This window comes from Trichosurus vulpecula, chromosome 3, assembly GCF_011100635.1.
Source record: "Trichosurus vulpecula isolate mTriVul1 chromosome 3, mTriVul1.pri, whole genome shotgun sequence".
Lineage (NCBI taxonomy): Eukaryota > Metazoa > Chordata > Mammalia > Diprotodontia > Phalangeridae > Trichosurus > Trichosurus vulpecula.
The window spans coordinates 260,079,088-260,097,563 of NC_050575.1; the positions used below are offsets into that span (position 1 = coordinate 260,079,088).

The 18,476-nt window shown below is 37.2% G+C and overlaps 1 pseudogene; it reads left to right on the plus strand.

Moving 5' to 3' along the window:
* Positions 1 to 14,387: 14,387 nt before the first annotated feature.
* On the plus strand, positions 14,388 to 15,146 carry LOC118844133 (annotated as a pseudogene).
* The last annotated feature ends 3,330 nt before the right edge of the window (positions 15,147 to 18,476 follow it).

Here is an 18,476-nt window from a genome sequence, read left to right on the forward strand (position 1 = left end):
TTTTTTGGGAGTAATGGTCCTAGTCCCTAGCCTTCATATAGCACTTTGTTATATAGCTCTCTAGTGAATTTGTAATTTATTCTTTAATATCACTTTACCTGTGTATGTATGTGTATTATTCCCCAAGTGGATTGCAAGCTCTATAAGAGCAGGGACAAGTGTCCAACATGGCTTTGCACAGGCTTTGCTTAATATGTATATGATGAATGCATGACAGATAGGTCAAAGAAAGGAATTTCAGAGTTAGAGATATTAGAAGCAGAGTCATTTGTTAATGCATGGCTGTATTGTGCAATGCCTATTGTACATCCGCATTCTAGAGCCTATAAAAAGTTTTTTTTAATAAAATTGCCTGAAACAGGATGGTACCTAAATATGTTATCCATCCATGAATGTAATATCAATTACCAGCTATTATTATCCCTGACCTGCTATATGTGCCCATGTTCTTTGAAAGTCAAGAGGAAAGCAAACAATGCCACATTTTTTTTTTTACCAAAATAAATCCTGTGGTGGTATAATACAAATTGGACCTGGAGTCAGAGTCCCATCTCTAACACATTCTATATGTATAACACAAGGCAAGTCTAAGCTTGTCTGAGCCTCCATTTCTTCTTTTGTAAAATAGAGATGATAATACCTATAGTAGCAACCCAAAAAGGGAGTTGTAAGGACCAAATGAGAAAAATGCATTAAAGCATTTTATAAACTTTAAAGCAAGTTATGAAAGTTAGATACTGTCATTTAAAAATAGATTTTATTGATACCTTTAAAAATGCAATCATTTCTGGATATAACACATTTCTACCCTCCACCTTGAGCCCTCCCTTGTAAAAAAAAAAAATTAAGTAAAGCTAAAGGATGCAGTGACCACATCTGCTGGTATATGTGCCATTCTGTGCCCGTATTCACCTGCCTTCCTACCTGAAGAAGATGTGTTTGATAATCATTGTCACCTATGACAATGATGAATATTGATCATATTCTCACCAGAGGATTGTGCAGTACTATGATTTACAGCACGTAGAATATGGAGAACTTACATATGATGCAAAGGGAGAGCCATAAAAAAGGATTAAAGTTTTGGGAACTAGTTCTTATCAGGTAAAACCTAAAATCCTGAAGGCAGAGGGCAATAGATCAGAGGTCTCAAACCTTCCCAATTCATGCTACTTTCTTTTCATTTTTAAAACTTTTTTTTTTGTTCAGTTCAATATGGAGTCTCACAAGCTGGTCTTTTTAATAGAGCTTCAACAAGGGGTAGATAGCCTTACTTAACCTTTTCTAGGATGTTTTCTTTGATCCTTAGAGTGAAATTAACGAGAAAATACCTTGGCCACTTTTTGAATTCTCATTTTAATTTTTTTTTCAATTGCTAAGCAAATTGCTATATCAAAACATCAGCCCATAGAAACTGCATCCAGTAAACCCCTTAATCATGACAAGTTGTCATGGCAACAGCTGCTAGTGCAGACTTCCTGTTCAAGGGCTGAATGTGATCAACTCAGTCTCCAAAAACCATACAAAAGCTTTTATGGCTTTTGTAATTCACTCTCTAACAACACGTTCTGTGACACTAAATGTAATTTGGGAAGAAATTTTTTACCTCTCTTCTCTTTTATCAAGTATTCCTATGCCTCATCCTATATTTTTCATTTAACAAGGAAGCATGGATACTTGCTGATTTCTTCACACTAACCTAAAGTAAATTGGATCCACCCTGGGAAGGGAGAAGTCTGTAAAAGGAAGGAAAATGTTTAATAAATCCCTAAAGTAGTCCCAATAACTAAATATTTCTAGGCACTTCCTCTTCTATCTATTCCCTGTCTACTCTCAATTCCCAACCACATCCCTTTTCTTTTGCTTCATGAAGAAATTCCTTTTTTTTCTGTTGGAAACAAAGTGAATCATATTTGTTTTCAAGAGTACCACAAATCTCCCAAGTAACACAGCAGCTATTTTTAGAGGATCTTGGAGGGGGATGGATCTTGAAGTCCGCTTCAGCTCAGATCTAGCTTGTTATATATATATATATATATACACCCAGAGATTTCCTCAAACTGTTTACCATTTGAGCGCTTGAGCAGCTGTGCATAAAGAATGAACAGTGTGCTGTCTTTAGGTTCCTCCACCTTTTCCTTTCTTTACTTTGAAGATTAGAATCTGTGGTAGGATATTTCTACCCAATGCCAATTGAGTACATAAATAACCATGTTATTTTAAGAATTTCACCATGAGGTTAGTTAAGTGCTTTGAAAATTGAAATATTTGTGTGTATATGTAGGTTGTCTGAAGGCATTCACTTGTGTGAGTTGTTGTTTTCATTGCCAGTCTCCTTGCAGTGGTAATTTTGTGGTTAGGTGCTTCTTTTAAATTTGCTAGATTAGAGGGGTGTGCGTGTGTGCGTGTGTGTGTGTGTGCGTGTGTGCGTGTGTGTGTGTGTGTCTGTGTGTGTGTGTGTGTGTGTGTGTTTGCATTGTTTATTTGTAGTTTAGGTTAAGGAAAGTAATATTTTTGTGGGCATGGAATGACTGCAATCTGTACCATCAGAGAAAATACTAAAGACAAAGGAGGAATGGTTAAAAATTCTCAGAACTTCAGCCCCCATGTCTGGATAGGGGTTCGGGATGGGAGGGTCAGATGGACTACTTTGTCTTATTAGGTTATGAATGTCAGTGAGATCACGGGTGTCTATAACACAATTTGTAAAAAATAAAATAAAAATACTTCCTTGGAGAAGTTGGGAACTCTAAGTATGAAATGTAGTATACCCTGTGAGATATTATTTCGGTATTGTAACAGGGTTTAAGGGGCTCACTATGCTCAAATTGATTTCTCACTCCTCACCCTGCTAATTAACTTGTTACAATATTCAATTTTATTAGGCAGAATTCTAAAGTAATCCAGGGGCATATGTGGACAATTCATTATCAATTCAGAAAATTGTAATATCTCTCATTTATCAGTCAATTAGCTCTAATCTCTACTCTATTTTATTAAATACTATATAGAAAGAGAACTAGGAGAGCTAGGTAGTGCAGTGATCAGAGTGCTGGGCCTGAAGTCAGGAAGACTCATCTTCCCGAGTTCAAATCTGGCCTCAGATGCTAGCTGTGCGACCCTGAGCAAATCACTGAACCCTGTTTGTCTCAGTTCCTCATCTGTAAAATAAGCTGGAAAAGGAAATGGCAAACCACTCAAGTATCTTTGCCAAGAAAACCTCGTGGATAATATGGTCTATGGGTCACGAAGAGCTGGACATGACTGAACACCTGAACACAACATGACTAAATTGGAGAAATGTTTTGCGTGGCTGCACATGTATAACCTATATCAAAATGCTTGCCTTCTTAGTGGGAGAGAGGGAGGAGAGAGAGAGAGAGAGAGAGAGAGAGAGAGAGAGAGAGAGAGAGAGAGAGAGAGAGAATTTGGAACTCACAGATTAAAAAAAAAACCAAATGTTAAAAATTGTTTCTACATGTAATTTGGAGGGAAATAAAATATTAAATAAAAGGAAATTTTCCCAGTTTTCAGCTTTCCTTCTAATCCTGGCTCCATTAGTTTTTTGGTGTGTGCAAAGCCTTTTTAATTTACTATAATCAAAATTAACCATTTTATGCCCCATGATGTTCTCTAGCTCCTGTTTGGCCATAAACTCTTCCCTTTTCCCTAGATCTGACAGGTAAAATTTTCCATGCTCCCCTAATTTGCTTATGGTATCAACCCTTATGTCTCAATCATACACCCATTTTAACCTTATTTTGGCATATAATATGATATGTTGGTCTACACCTAGCTTCTACCAAACTGCTTTCCAGTTTTCCCAGCAGTTTTTTGTCAAATAATGAGCTCTTGTTTTAAAAGCTAGGATATTTGCATTTATCAAATATTGTATTACTATGATCATTACCTACTATGTATTGTGTGCCAAATCTACTCCATTGATCTGCCACTCTACCTCTTATCCAGTACTAGATTGTTTCGATGACTATTGCTTTATGATATAGTTTGAGATCTGGTGTGGCTAGGCTGCCTTTATTCACATTTTTTCCATTAATTCCCTTGATATTCTTGACCTTTTGTTCTTCCATTTGAATTTTGTTATTATTTTTTCTAGCTCTATAAAATAATTTTTGATAGTTTGATCTGTATGGCACTGAATAAGTAAATTAACTTAGGTAGAATTGTCATTTTTATTATGTTGGCTCAGCCTATCCATGATCAATTGATATTTTTCCAGTTGTTCAGATCTGATGTTATTAATATGAAAAGTGCTTTATAATTGTCTTAATATAGTTCCTGGATTTGTCTTGGCAGGTAGACTCCCAAGTATTTTACACTGTCTTCAGTTATTTTAAGTGGAATTTCTCTACCTCTTTATGCTGGGTTTTGTTGGTAGTATATAGAAATGCTGAAGATTTATGTAGGCTTATTTTATATTCTACAATTTTGCTGAAGTTGTTAATTATTTCAATTAGTTTTTTTAGTAGATTCTCTAGGATTCTCCAAGTATACCATTGTATCATTTGCAAAATGATGCCTCGTTTTTCTCATTACCTATGCTAATTTCAATTTCTTTTTCTTCTCTTATTGCTATAGCTAACATTTCTAGTACAATATTGAATAATAGTAGTGGTAATAAGAATCTTTGCTTCATCCCTGATTTTATTGGGGAGGCTTCTAGCTTATCCCTATTACAGATAATGTTTGCTTATGGTTTTAAATAAATACTACCTATCATTTTAAGGAAAACTCCATTTATTCCTATTCTTTCTAATGTCTTTCAATAGGATTGAGTATTGTATTTTGTCAAAAGCTTTTTCTGCACTTATTGAGATAATTATGTAATTTTTGTTGGCTTTATTATTGATGTGGTCAATTATGCTGATAGTTTTCCTAATATTGAACCAACCCCACATTCCTGGTATAAATCTCACCTGGTCATAGTATATGATCCATGTGATATATTGCTATAATCTCCTTGCTAGTATTTCATTTAAAACTTTTGCATCAATGTTCATTAGGGAAATTGGTTTGTAGCTTTCTTTCTCTGTTTTTGCTCCTCTTGGTTTAGTTATCAGAACAATATTAGTATCATAAAAGGAATTTAGTAGATTCCTTTTTTGCCTATTTTCCAAATAGTTTATATAGTACTGGAATTGATTGTTCTTTAAATGTTTGATAAAATTCATTTGTGAATCCATCTAGGCCTGGGGATTTCTTCTTAGGGAGCTCATTGATGGCTTCTTCAATTTCTTTTTCTAAGATAGGGCCATTGAAGTATCCTATTTCCTCTTCTGTTAATCTGGGCAATTCACATTTTCATAAATATTCATCCTTTTCATTTAGATTGCCAGATTTATTGGTATATAGCTGGGCACAACAATTTTTAATAATTGCTTTAATTCCTCTTCATTGGTAGTGAATTGTAGATCCACTGATTCTTAAGCTAGAACTAATCGTATTGCACTACATTAATCAATGTGTTGGTCAACTTAAGGCTCGCTCAAAGCGGGAGTAGGGGAATAAGAAGATATCCAGAAATCTCTCGGATATTAAAAATGAAATCATCAATAAAACCTAAGAACAAAGGGGAAAAAAAGAAGCCATAAATATGTGTGGAAAATATTATACTATTTTATATCATTTCTAATTTCAACCAGACCTAGAGCCTGAATTAATGAGTAACTGGATGAAGATCCAGGACCAGGGCTTCTTTGTTCTCTCTAAAAGTTTGCTCAGGAAATACCCTTACCACTGTCAACAAGGCCAGATACCTGTTAGCCATTAAGGGATGAGACCCTAAACCCAAGAGAGACTACCTCGATTAATATTAACTGACCTTTGTCAACATTCTTTCCATTAAGGAAAATCCTCTTCTTGTATCATGGTTAAACATACATGGGGGTCATAAAAAATGAGGTAATACAGGCTTGCTAGCTCTGCTAAAATAACATATATAAGTTTTCTCATTCCTTTGTTCAGACAGCCAGAGCCTATGCTCTGACTCCTTGTACGTACAAGTAAGCTAGCTTAGCTATGCTTTAAGGGAAAATAATAAACAACATGGATTTTTCTATCACCTAGCTCTGTTGTTTCCTTCAACCAAATTTTCAAGTTTAACATATGAGATGGGACTAGACCTCTGTAAGAGGTGTAAAGAGGGTGAGGAAACTCCCTCTACCAATGCAGTTCTACATATTCTCCTTAATTTATTATTTTATAGAATTTCCTAGGACACTGAGAAGTTAAATGATCTACCCAAGGTCACAGAGACAGCTTGTGTCAGGTTAAGGACTTGAACCCGTGTCTAACTGGCTCCAAGACAGCCTCTGTATCCACTATGCTATGTTGCCCCTATTGAAAAGATATTTAAAAAATGTATATAGGACTATTTGTAGGAAGCAGAGAGTTGAGCAATTTTTTTTTTCATCAGTTGCAAGACACAGTATTGGAGGCATTTGGGTGTTAAGATTGCCTAAGGAAAACAATGCATCACTACCAACACTATACTCTAGGCCAAGGAGCAGTCAACCTTTCAGAGGGGGCCTGCCAAGTATCCATTTGTTCACAGCCTTTGAAGAAATTGATGTGTGGGTACCTGCCTACAATCAACTTTTCCTCCTTCTACTAAGTAAACTTTGATTTGAGACAGACTGAGTAAGTCACCAGTCAGGGAAAGGTAGAAGGGTGTAGTTATCCCTCCTCCAGCAAGAGGAAGAAACAGATGACCAGCAATCTCTTCAAGGGATAAGGTGGTAGTGTATGAGTGCCCTGCTGCAAAAAAAAAAAAAAAAGCTGATATACACAAAGCAAAACTTTAAAGAACCTTTATAAGAATAATATATTAGATTACAAGTAAGTACAAAGGATTTCCAGAAATCTTCCTTTAAGACATAAGTTCCCCTGGTACATGAAAAATATTTGCTTTGATGTGCACTCAGCTTTCCAGGAAGACATTAGGTAAAGTCAGGTGAAATTAGAGGAAGTTAGAATGCATTCAAAATTATCCACAACATCCGCTGCCTAGCACTGAGGGCATGGTGGAAAATCCTCCTTCCCTTCTGTGAAGGAGGGAGAATCAAATTGAAGCCAATCATCATCTGTGATTCAGTGGAAGGGTAATAAAGGCTGACCTTATCAAGCAGATCCATAAAGGGAAATTCATTTAATGGGCAAAAGTGCTTTATGTTTCCCATTTTAGTTTTCATCAAAGATGTATTCACTCTTTGTAGCAGGCAAACCATTTGTGTTTGTTCAGTACAGGTTTTACGATTTCAGGAAATGTTTTTTGCTCTTTTTGTTCTAACATAACCTAAAACATTAAAAGATCATTTGTAGTAGTGGTAGCAATCTAGAGAACAAAAGAAGTTACATGTCTACCTCTCAGCCACTAAAGATATTGTTCCTCCCTTTCTGGAGTGTGCTTTCTCCTCATCCAAATCCTAGTCATCCTCCAAGACCCAATAAAAGTCCCACCTCCTCCGTGAAACCTTCCCATGAAATCCAGGCCAATACACCTCGAGCTTATCCTTCTCTGAACAAATGCCTTTGCAGAATCTATCCCAGGAAGCTGAGCAATCCATGATATTTGCCTCCTGCAGTTTGCTATTGGCTTAAGTGTGTTAGTCTTCAAAACTAAATTTATTAAAAATCCACTTTTTACTCGGCGTCATCAAGAGCAGCTAAATGCTCTCTCATTGATTCCTAAGTAATCTAAGTGGACCTAGGCCTTCTTGGAGTATCCTTTTTGCCCCAAAACAGAATAAGTTAAATTTTTAAAAAATAAATTTGTCATCTTTTGAATTTGTTCCCAGCAACAGCTCTTTGAGAGCTTTAAAATTCCTTACGCTATTCTTACAGGACCACGTCCTGTTGTATTTATTTTTTTTGTCACCTATGCTTGTTTCCATCTTTTGTACTTGCTACCCTAACAAACTGATATTCCTAAAACATAGACCTTACCAGCTCACTTGCCTACTCAGAAATATGCAGTGGCTCCCTATTACCTCTATAATAAAGTACAAACCCCTGCCCCAAGAACTGAAAACCTTTTATAGTAGTCCTCTCACCTACTTTTCCAAATGTAATTCCTATTACCCTCTTTCAGGCCCTCAGAAAGTCTTAATTATTCTTTACTTTAGTGTTCCTCTCTATGAAATGAGAGCGTAGAAAAGTGATTTAATATGTATGCTACAAGCTAATAAGGTATACTGTGCAGATTGCTTTAATTTTAGTGTAATCCATCACTTCTATCTGCCAGCTTACCTTATTGTATATCATATCATTACATAATCATATATAAGATATACAACATTATATAGTGGCATATTATGTTACATAATTATATAATCATATATAATTATATAATATGTTATATGTATTATATTGTATATTATATTACTCCCTTCACAAAGTCTACATTCCAAATACCGCCCTCCTTTCTGTACCTTGTATGTGATAGTCTGTTTTCTCTCTCCATGGCTTTGCACAGCTGCAAGGCATCCTTCCTCACTTCTGCCTCTTAGAATCGCTAGTTTCCTTCAAAACTTCACTCATGTACCACTACATAAGATTCCACCCCCCCAATTAGCCAGTGCCTCTCCCTTCCCCAAATTATCTTCTATTACTTTGTTTATATTTACCTGTGTATGTGTTGGCTCCCCTGATAAAATATAAGCTCCTTAAGATCAGAAATTTAGTACACTATCATTTTTTTTGTTTGCCCAGCATATAGTACAGTGACTTACATTATAATAGGTCTTTGTAAATATTTGTTGATTGATTTTGTCCCATTTCTAATAATTCCTTCTGTTTGCTGAATGGAAAAAATTACCTCCCCACCACAACTGAGATAACTTTGATATTCTATATTCTTCCTTTTTAAAAAAAGTTCTTTTTCATGTTTAACTATATTATCCAGGGAGCAATTTGGAACTATGTCCAAAGGGCTATAAAACTGTGCATACCCTTTGACCCAGCAATAGCACTTCTACATCTATGTCCCAAAGAGATCATAGAAAAGGGAAAAAGTGCAAAAATACTTATAGCAGTTCTTTCTGTGGTAGCCAAAAATTGGAAATCGAGGGGATGCCCATCAATTAGGGAATAACTGAACAAGTCGTGGTATATAAATGTATTGGAGTACTATTGTTCCATAAAAAATGATGAGCAGGCAGACTTCAGAAAAACCTGGAAAGACCTACATGAACTGATGCTGAGAGAAGTGAGCAGAACTAGGAGAACATTGTACACAGTAATGACAATATTGTGTGATGATTAACTTTGATAGACTTAGCTCTTCTGAGCAGTGCAAGGATCTAAGACAACTCCAAAAGATTCATGATGGAAAATGCTATCCACATCCAGAAAAAGAACTATGGAATCTGAATGCACGTCAAAGCATACTATTTGCTCTCTTTTTTTCTTTTTGTTTCTTCTTTCTCATGGTTCCTCCCATTGGTTCTAATTTTTCTTTACTACATGACTAATGTAAAAATATGTTTAATGTGAATGCATATGTAGAGCCTATATCAGACTGCGTGCAGTCTTGGGAAGGGAGGAGAGGACAGAGGGGGAGAAAATGTAGAACTCAAAATCTTATGGAAGTGAATGTGGAAAACTAAAAATAAACAAATAAACTAATTTTTAAAAATTAAAATGAAAAAATAGATCATGTACATAAAATTTATTGAGATCTATAAAACAAGATGCCAATATAAATCCCTTTTCCTGGACAAATTGCCAACTATTTTCCCAAATACATCTGTTAAATAGTAAATCCTTTCCCAAGTTTTTATCTTCTATAGGTTTATCAAAAGTCAAATCTTTATGAATATTTGATGGGAAATTTGATGCATCAGTTCTATTCCACTGCTCTATTTTTTTTGTTGATGATTAATGCTTTGTAATATGTATTAAAGTTTGGGAGTACAAGACCATCATCTTCAGCATTTTTAAAGTATTCTTGATATTCTCACCCACTGATTTTTCCATAAATTATCATTATGATTTTATAGCTTTATAAAGAAATTCCATGATATATTCATTTACATTTTATTAATTATATATATTATTATATAATTTAGAATATTTTCATTTTTACTCTTATAATCCAAACCATCCATGAACATTGAATGTCTCTCTAGGTACTTCTTTAATGAAGTCATTATTCATAGGATCATAGATCTAGAATTAGAAGGGATTTTAGAGGTCATCTAATTCAACTGCTTCCTTTTTACAGATGAGGAAACCATAGCTCAGCGAAGTCACATGATTTCCCCAAGGTCAATATGAGGTAAATATTAGAGCCAGAATTTGAACTCAAATCCTTTCCCTCTGAGATCCATGATTGTAATAGGCACTAAGAAGTAGTAACAATGTCTAAGAATTTAATTCCAAGTTTTCAGATAAAGATACTGAATTACTTAAGATCCTGATCTGTTAAAATGCACCCAGGACCGTGTGAGCACTTTCCCTGCCCGTACCATTTGGGAGCATATGCAGTAGCCATTCATGGTGCCATAGCAGGCCTGGTGATCACAGGAACTTGAGTTTGTACTACTTCCAACTATACATGAGTCATACATAACAGTGCTGAATCCTCCCCATTGGTTACTGATAAAGAACCTCCTTAACTAAAGGGTTAAGCTCCCTCCCCTAGGTGTTTCTCTTTCTTTTCAGCTTCAAACCTAGAGAAACTGCACTGGGAAGAGTTGGGTAGGGAAATGGTAGAATCCTTATCTCACAGGGCCTTATGCAATCATACGCATACATCCGTCCCAGGCTAGCTTGGGCCTTGGAAGGGGCCACCTCCCTTTTCTTGTATTTCCTTCCAATGAGGTAACTGAGCAGCAATTTTGAGATAGAGGAGCCCAAAGATAGATGGCCTTGTGAATTTCAGAACGTCATGAGGGAGGCCTGGGTGGCCACTCAGGAAGTGGCCATAGCATCCAATGGACTGGTGGGTTACTGTAGCAGTAGCAGGAGCACTGACACCAAAGAGAAGAGCTGGCATCAGAGAGGGGGGCAGGGTACTGGAAAAGAAGAGCAGGTTTGGATCACATTTGGATTATGCTCACTAGAGGTGAAAAGGCTAATTAGAAGAATTATCAAATTGCATTATGTCTTGATGAGGTTAACTACCAGCCTTCCAGAGAAAGTAACCTGGCTACAAATCAGGTTTGTGAAGCCTGTTTAAATCGCTTTGTTAATGCATAAATAATATGATTCTTTAATGTTTACTATTGCTTTATGTGTATGAATAAAATGACCTTGTCCTATATCCCAGTCATATGATGCAATGAGTACTTTTTATGACTCTCTGCCCATCCCCCACCCACTGCTTTTCTAGGAAAGCCCAAGACTCGAGCCATAATTAGAGTTGTCCCCAGAGAAGCTGGGTGACGATGATGAACCAATGAATGTGAGAATTGGAGAGCCCAACCTCCTGAGAATCAGCCAGGTTCTCCTAGCAATGAGCCCATAATCAGCACTTAATAAATGCTGTCTGTCAAAGGAAAAAAAGGTAGGAAGGAAGAAAAGAAAGAAGGAAGGGAGGAGGAAGGGAAGGAAAGAAGAAGGGTTAAAGAAGGAGAGAAGGAAGGAAAGAGGGGAGATGGAGGGAAGGAAGGAAAGAAGGAAGGAGGAAAGATTAAACATTTTTGTTCTTAGCTCAGGATATGTAGGAGGAGGGAAAAGGGATTAAACATTTTTGCTCAGTTCAGGATATGCATATTATTTTATCTACAGGTGTGTTCTATTTTTAGCATAGGAGCTAGAAGCAACCATCATTTAGAAATTACAGGGGCTCAGGATATAAGAGCAGGGAGGAATAGGTACCTACCTGAACCCTTGTGATTCCTAGCAGTGGTTGCTTCTAGCTTCTATGGTAAAAATAGAACATACCTGTTTGAAAAAAATGATATGCACATCCTGAAACATAAGAACAAAAAATTCTTCGTCTTCTCTCCTTCCTTCCTTCTTTCTTTCTTTCTTTCCCTCCTTTACTTCCTTTTTCCTCCTTTTTGTTCTCTTGACAGACTGCATTTATTAAGCACTTATTATGTGCCAGGCACTGTGCTTAGCCCCAGGAATATAAATACAAGCAAGCAAAACTATGTCTCCAAGAACAGGAGAAATACACCACATAAAGGGAAATTGGAGAGGGGTCAAGAGATATGGAGGGTGGTATGGCTGAGAGATGTCTTTAAAGTGTTGTAGAGGCCTGATTTAGGGCAAGATAAGGAGAAAGTTCATCTATCAGAACAAAGGATCAACTGATTTTTGTATTCTTTGGGCATTAGCTGACAATCAAAGGGAATTTACTGAGTATGTACCAGATATCCAGTCTTGCACTCAGTGCTCTCAGAGATAGAAACATCTCTCCCCTCCAAGAGGTTAAAACAGAGTTGGGGAGCTAGAAACCATGAAATCACAGCTAGCAAAGCAAGACAAAGCTTAAAGTCTGTAACTGAGGGATTTGCTTCAGAGCCTGAGCGTTATAGAGGCGAGGAGTTATAGGGTGTTCACAGGTGAGGAAGAAAATGGAAAACTAGAGTAGTCAGGAAAGGTTTCCTGTAGGGAGTCATGATCATTTGATGTAAGTCCAATAAAGAGCCACTAGTCGACTTCTGCCTAGTACTGACAATTTCAGGTATTACTAAGAAAAGAGAAAATAACCCCGAACCAGAATTCAATTCACTTCAAAAAAATCTATTTAAGCGCCCTATAATATGTAAGGCCCTAGGTAGACAAAAAGGAATAGTTCCTGGAGATGGAGATGGGATATAGGAGACAAAGTTATACAAAATAATCTTGAGAAGAGAGTACTAACCAAGGGAAGTGGGAAGAGCCTCCTGTAAAGCGTGGTGCTGATTTGCAGTTTCATGTGCAATCATTTTTTTATTTTTAGTTATACTATGCTATGGAAATGCTTGTTTTACTCTATAAATTAAAAATTAAATAAATAAATAAACATTTTGAAAAGACTAATCCTGACTAAAGAGACCACCTATGCAAAAGCAAGGAGGCTGGAGATGGAAGATCATAGGAAAAGGCTAGCAAAATTATTTGATTATAAGAGATTGCAAACGGAGGGATTAAAAAGATATAACAGGGTAGGTAGGAATCCAATTGTGGAGGGCTTTAAATGCCAGGCTAAAGATTTTGCATGGGAACGGTAAGACCTTTGATCTTGAAATTAGGCCCCTTGCCTTCATTAAAGGTATCCTAATCCAGGGGTGGGAACCTGCGGCCTCGAGGCCACATGTAGCCCTCTGGGTCCTAAAGAGTGACTGTTTGACTGAATCCAAACTGAATCCACAGAACAAAGTTCGAGGTCACAGGTTCCCCACCCCTTACTGTAACCACACTTGGGTTTGAATGACTTTCTCTAAAGTACTTTTGCAAACAATCATACTCCTAACACCTTTGGGAGTCTGGCCTACCCAGAACAATTTCCTGTGATATAAATAAAGAATGGGGTCAGAGAGGTAAAATTATTTCCTTGAAGCCAAAAACTGAATCCTTAGACAAGAGGTAAACCAGTGACTGACTCATGAATTTCTGAGCTGTTGACACAGCCCTGTCCCATGACTTCCAGCCAGGTATTTCCAGTGAGAAGGAAGCAATGGCAGTTCTCCTCTGTTTCGAGTTCCCTCCTTCTCTTTGCTATCCCATACCCAGAGCCCAGCAGTCTTTTTTACTTCAGGAAAAGAGAAGGGAAGGAAAAACAAAACAAAACTTCTGAGTTTTTAGTGGGTCAAACAATGACCAGGAAATAACTCAGTTTAGGTTCATAAGATTGTACGAGTATGGAGGTGTCATTGATTAGAATATAATGTTGGTTTTTAGGTGTTTGTGTCTGATTAATTTATTTATGTCTAGTAAAATAACTTTGAATCAAAGTTCCATTCTTTTCAATATAGAGCATAATTAAATTTAGTATTTCTCAAATAGATCTATATAGGTCAAAGCTCCTAAAAATTAATACCATGACATATGCATATATATGTATATTGTTGTTTGTCCTTTGTTCTTGAAGAGGATCATGACATCAGGAAGGTGATGCCATGACTTGCAACTGAACTGGATTAAAATGAGGGAGGACTGTGCAAAGTCACCAGCCTCACTATCTCCTGTGGAGCCACCTGGGTCCAGTGGCAAGATATAGATCAGGACGACTGGAGATGGCCCCAGATGCAGCTATATGTATATATAATATGCATGTGTGCAAATATACATGTATATATGTTTATATATATATAGATAGATATATACTTACCTACAAAATATATACAAACCTACATATATGAATGCATTCCCTGCCCCCCCCCGCAAAAAAAATCTCTGCAGAAAGACCTCGGTCTGTGAAGGCATCTAGAAACATGGGGAAACAAAAGAAAGCGAGGAAATAAGCGACTAAGCGAATGCTTAGTTTAGGAGATGAGAGATTAAAAGAAAAAGATTGATTAAAATCAAAAAAGAAAGAGAAGAAAGATCCCAGTGCTTTCAAAGAAAGAGAAGTTCCCCAGCACCCATCCTGCTTGTTCTTCCAGTATAATACACAGTTGGGACCACCTTACTACACCTTGGTTGATACCAACTTAATCAACTTCTCCATCAAAGCCAAGTTGGATTTAGTGCAGTCAATGATGGATTGTCTGTATGCCAAGTGCATTCCCTGCATAACTGACTGTGTAATGACTGAAATTGAAAAACTGGGACAGAAGTACCGAGTAGCCCTGAGGATTGCCAAGGACCCACGATTTGAACGATTGCCATGCTCACACAAAGGAACATACGCAGATGATTGCTTGGTCCAGAGAGTCACTCAGCACAAGTGTTACATTGTGGCTACAGTTGATCGAGACATTAAGCGAAGAATCCGGAAGATCCCTGGAGTTCCCATCATGTACATTTCTAACCATAGGTATAACATAGAGAGAATGCCAGATGATTATGGAGCCCCTCGATTGTAACATCAAGAGACTGAACTTCCTGTGATGCCAGTCTACAAAATACCATTCTAGTCCCTGACTTGTCCTGTTGGGCTTACAGAGATTTACTTTTTTGTCCTACTCTGAAATGATTTTTGTATCTTAATGAAAAACTCATTTAATTTGTACATACATCAATTTTGTTTAGATATTTCTATAGACTCAGTTATTCTTATTGTCTCATTCTTCTTCACTGCTGGATAATAGGTTTTAAATAAATACTTCCATGGGAAAAAAAAAATCTCTGCAGATATCTTATAATAGTTTGATGACACAAAAAAAAATAGTTTGATGAAAGAAATTCTATGACTCCTGTCAATGGTTCTTTTTATTTGAACAATATTCAGTACAATGAAATAGTAATCAGGTGCATCAACCTCCAGAGTTTGGTCTAAGAAAGACAAACAGAATTAGATTGTATGCGTGTTTATTTTTTCTCATAGCAGCTGGCCTACACGTGGAGCTGCAGTCAGAACTGAGCTCACTTTGGGGTTAGGCTGCACAGATTATAAAGACAAAGAGAAACCACGAAGCTGGGTGAGAATGGCCATGGCCATGGCCCCAGTACTGCCACAATCCCTTGGGTTCAGTTTTCTGTTTTCTAGGTAGGGGCCATTTTACAGAGAATTTGAGTCTCCTACATGAAACAAGGAAGGGAGTCAGACTGAAAAGTCCCCAAGGTCTGGGAACTAGGATGCTTGTGCTCATTCTTGTCCATTAGAGCTGGTATGAACCAGCTTAAGTCAATTCTATGGTCACCAAAAGAGTAAAGGGAATTCCGGGTTCAGCAAGCAAACAATGCAAAGAATCTCTGGTATGTCAAACTTAAGTGATGCTCAGTCTGCCTCCTGATTGGTTGATTCTGATTCCCAAGTCACTCTGGCCTCCTCTGGATAGTAAGAAAGCTCAAGCAAATCAAGATGGTTAGTAAAGTTGTTTTTCATGGGTGGAATAATCTATCTAGCTCCTTGGAAGTGACTTATCTTGTGAGTTAGAAGTAACTGGAGAAGGGAAGACTTAGAGACATGGCAGTAGTCTTCTGATATTTGAAGAGCTATCATGTACTTGAGACATTAGATGTTCACTACTAAGCACTGGAAAGCAAAGTGAGGACCAATGGAGAGAAGTTATAGGGAGTAAAATTTTGAACTAATTTAAGGGGAAAAATTACTTAATTCTTAGTGCTGTTCAAAAGTGGACTAGAAAATGGAGACACGGGAGCAGGTAGGGGATGGGGAGTGAATTTCTGATCAAAGGAGAGCTTCAGGTAGAGGGTGGATGAACATTGGTTCTAGATGTTGGAGATGAGATTCATGATTAGGATAGAAGTTAAACTAAATCATCTCTAAAGTCCCTTCCAAGGGTTATACATAATGATACACATGTGGCCTATGTTGAATTGCTTGACTTCTTAGGGAGGGTGGGTAAGAAGGGAAGAGGGGAGAGAATTTGGAACTCAAAGTTTTAAAAACAGATGTTCAAAAACAAACAAAAAAAAATTTTTGCATGCAACTAGAAAATAAGATATACAGGCAATGGGGCATAGAAATTTATCTTGCCCTACAAGAAAGGAAGGGAAAAGGGGATGGGAGGGGAGTGGGATAATAGAGGGGAGGGCTGACTGGGGAACAGGGCAACCAGAATATATGCCATCTTGAAGTGGGGGGGAGGGTAGAAATGGGGAGAAAATCTGTAATTCAAACTCTTGTGAAAATCAATGCTGAAAACTAAATATGTTAAATAAATAAATTAAATTAAATTAAAGTCCCTTCCAATTGTAACTCATTCATTCATTCCTCAATCACTTAGTAGGTTCCTACTACATGCCAGGCTTTAGGAATACAAAGAAGAAAATAAAAAAAGTTTCCACCCTCAAATACCATATATTCTCTGGGGAGGAAACAACAAAAATACAGATAAGTTAGTGTATACTACAACTACATGTGTGTATATGTATGTATATGAATACATTATATACGCATATAGATATAGACACCTGTTTCCCCTAACTCCCTTCTCCTTGTTTATATAGATGTCTATTTAAGTACCCTGATTGAGATAATTTTTCCCAACCTTCTTTTCCCTTCCATCCTTTGGCATATTCCTCCCCACCCCCCACCTTTCCACTCTTAAAAAAAGTCATCAGGATACAACAAAACCATTCTGAGGTCTTGTCTAGCCTTGGACTCTCTCTATACAACATAATAGTCAATAAACATTTATTAAGCACCTCGTACATGCTGTGTTAAACCCTGGGGTATAAATAAGAAAAGTGGTAGGGTCAGGTACCATAGAGCCTGTAAAATGAGCTGGAGAAGGAAATGGCAAACCATTCCAGTATCTCTGCCAAGAAAATTCCAAATGGGGTAACAGAGAGTCAGACATGACTGAAAAATGACTTAACAACAACAAATTGGAAAGGGGTGATGGAGGCTTTAGCTACGGTGGAACCTTAGAGTGTAGAGGATAAAGATAGGAGATATATTGTGGAAATAAAATTGATAAGACTTGGCAATTTATTGGATATAGAGAATAATATAGAGGAAAGAGTTAAGGACGACCCCTTCATTGCTAACCTAGGTGATGGTACCATCCCAAAAGGCTTGCTAGGGATGGCAATAGCAGTAAGGAAATTAGGAAGAAGGTGGGGCTTGTAGGGGAGATAATGAGTTTGTGTTGGACACATTGACTTTAAAATGCCTACAAGACATGCATTTAGAGATGTCAGACAATGGGGAACTGGTGATTCAGAACCGAAGATGAGGAGAGGGATCAGGACTAAGACTGATTCTATGATTCTGTGCCTCCAGATTATAGGATCATAGATTTAGAGCTGAATCTAGTCTAACTCCCTCATTTTGTAGTTGAGGAAATAAAGGCTCAGATCGGTTCTCATAAGTTCACAAGATCACACAAGTAATAAGTAGTAGGCAGGATTAGAACTCAGACCCCCAACTCTAAATCTAGTGTTTGGTTTGTTTTTTTTTTGCAGTAAAAATCAATACATCTTTGTTGACATTGCTTATATTTTAACAAACATAATTAATTCCTCTTTAATTTAGTGTAACCTGCATCTGAGATAACGAGGCAACCCCGCAAAGTTCATCTAGCAAGGAATGTCTCAAAAACAACAGAATTTCTCTGTTGAGATGGTTTCCTGGTGCTTGTAGCAAAACAGCTAATGGGACCTATGAGAATTTCATGCATAGGCAAAGTTCCAAATCAACAGTCTTGGCACAGGGCACTAGTTAGGGTAATGGCAAAGCTGTAACTTGGACACACTAATACCAGTTGTCCACACCATGGAAGCATTGGGGAAATCCAAGAGATAAAAGATCAAATGCTCAAGCTGGATAGAAAGAGGAAAGGGAATAGAGAGAAATGCAGAGTTACTCTAGACTCCTTTGCCTTTTCCTCTCTTCCCCCTGAAATAGAAAAGGCCTTCTCCCTATCATCCTTTATACTCTACCCTACCCC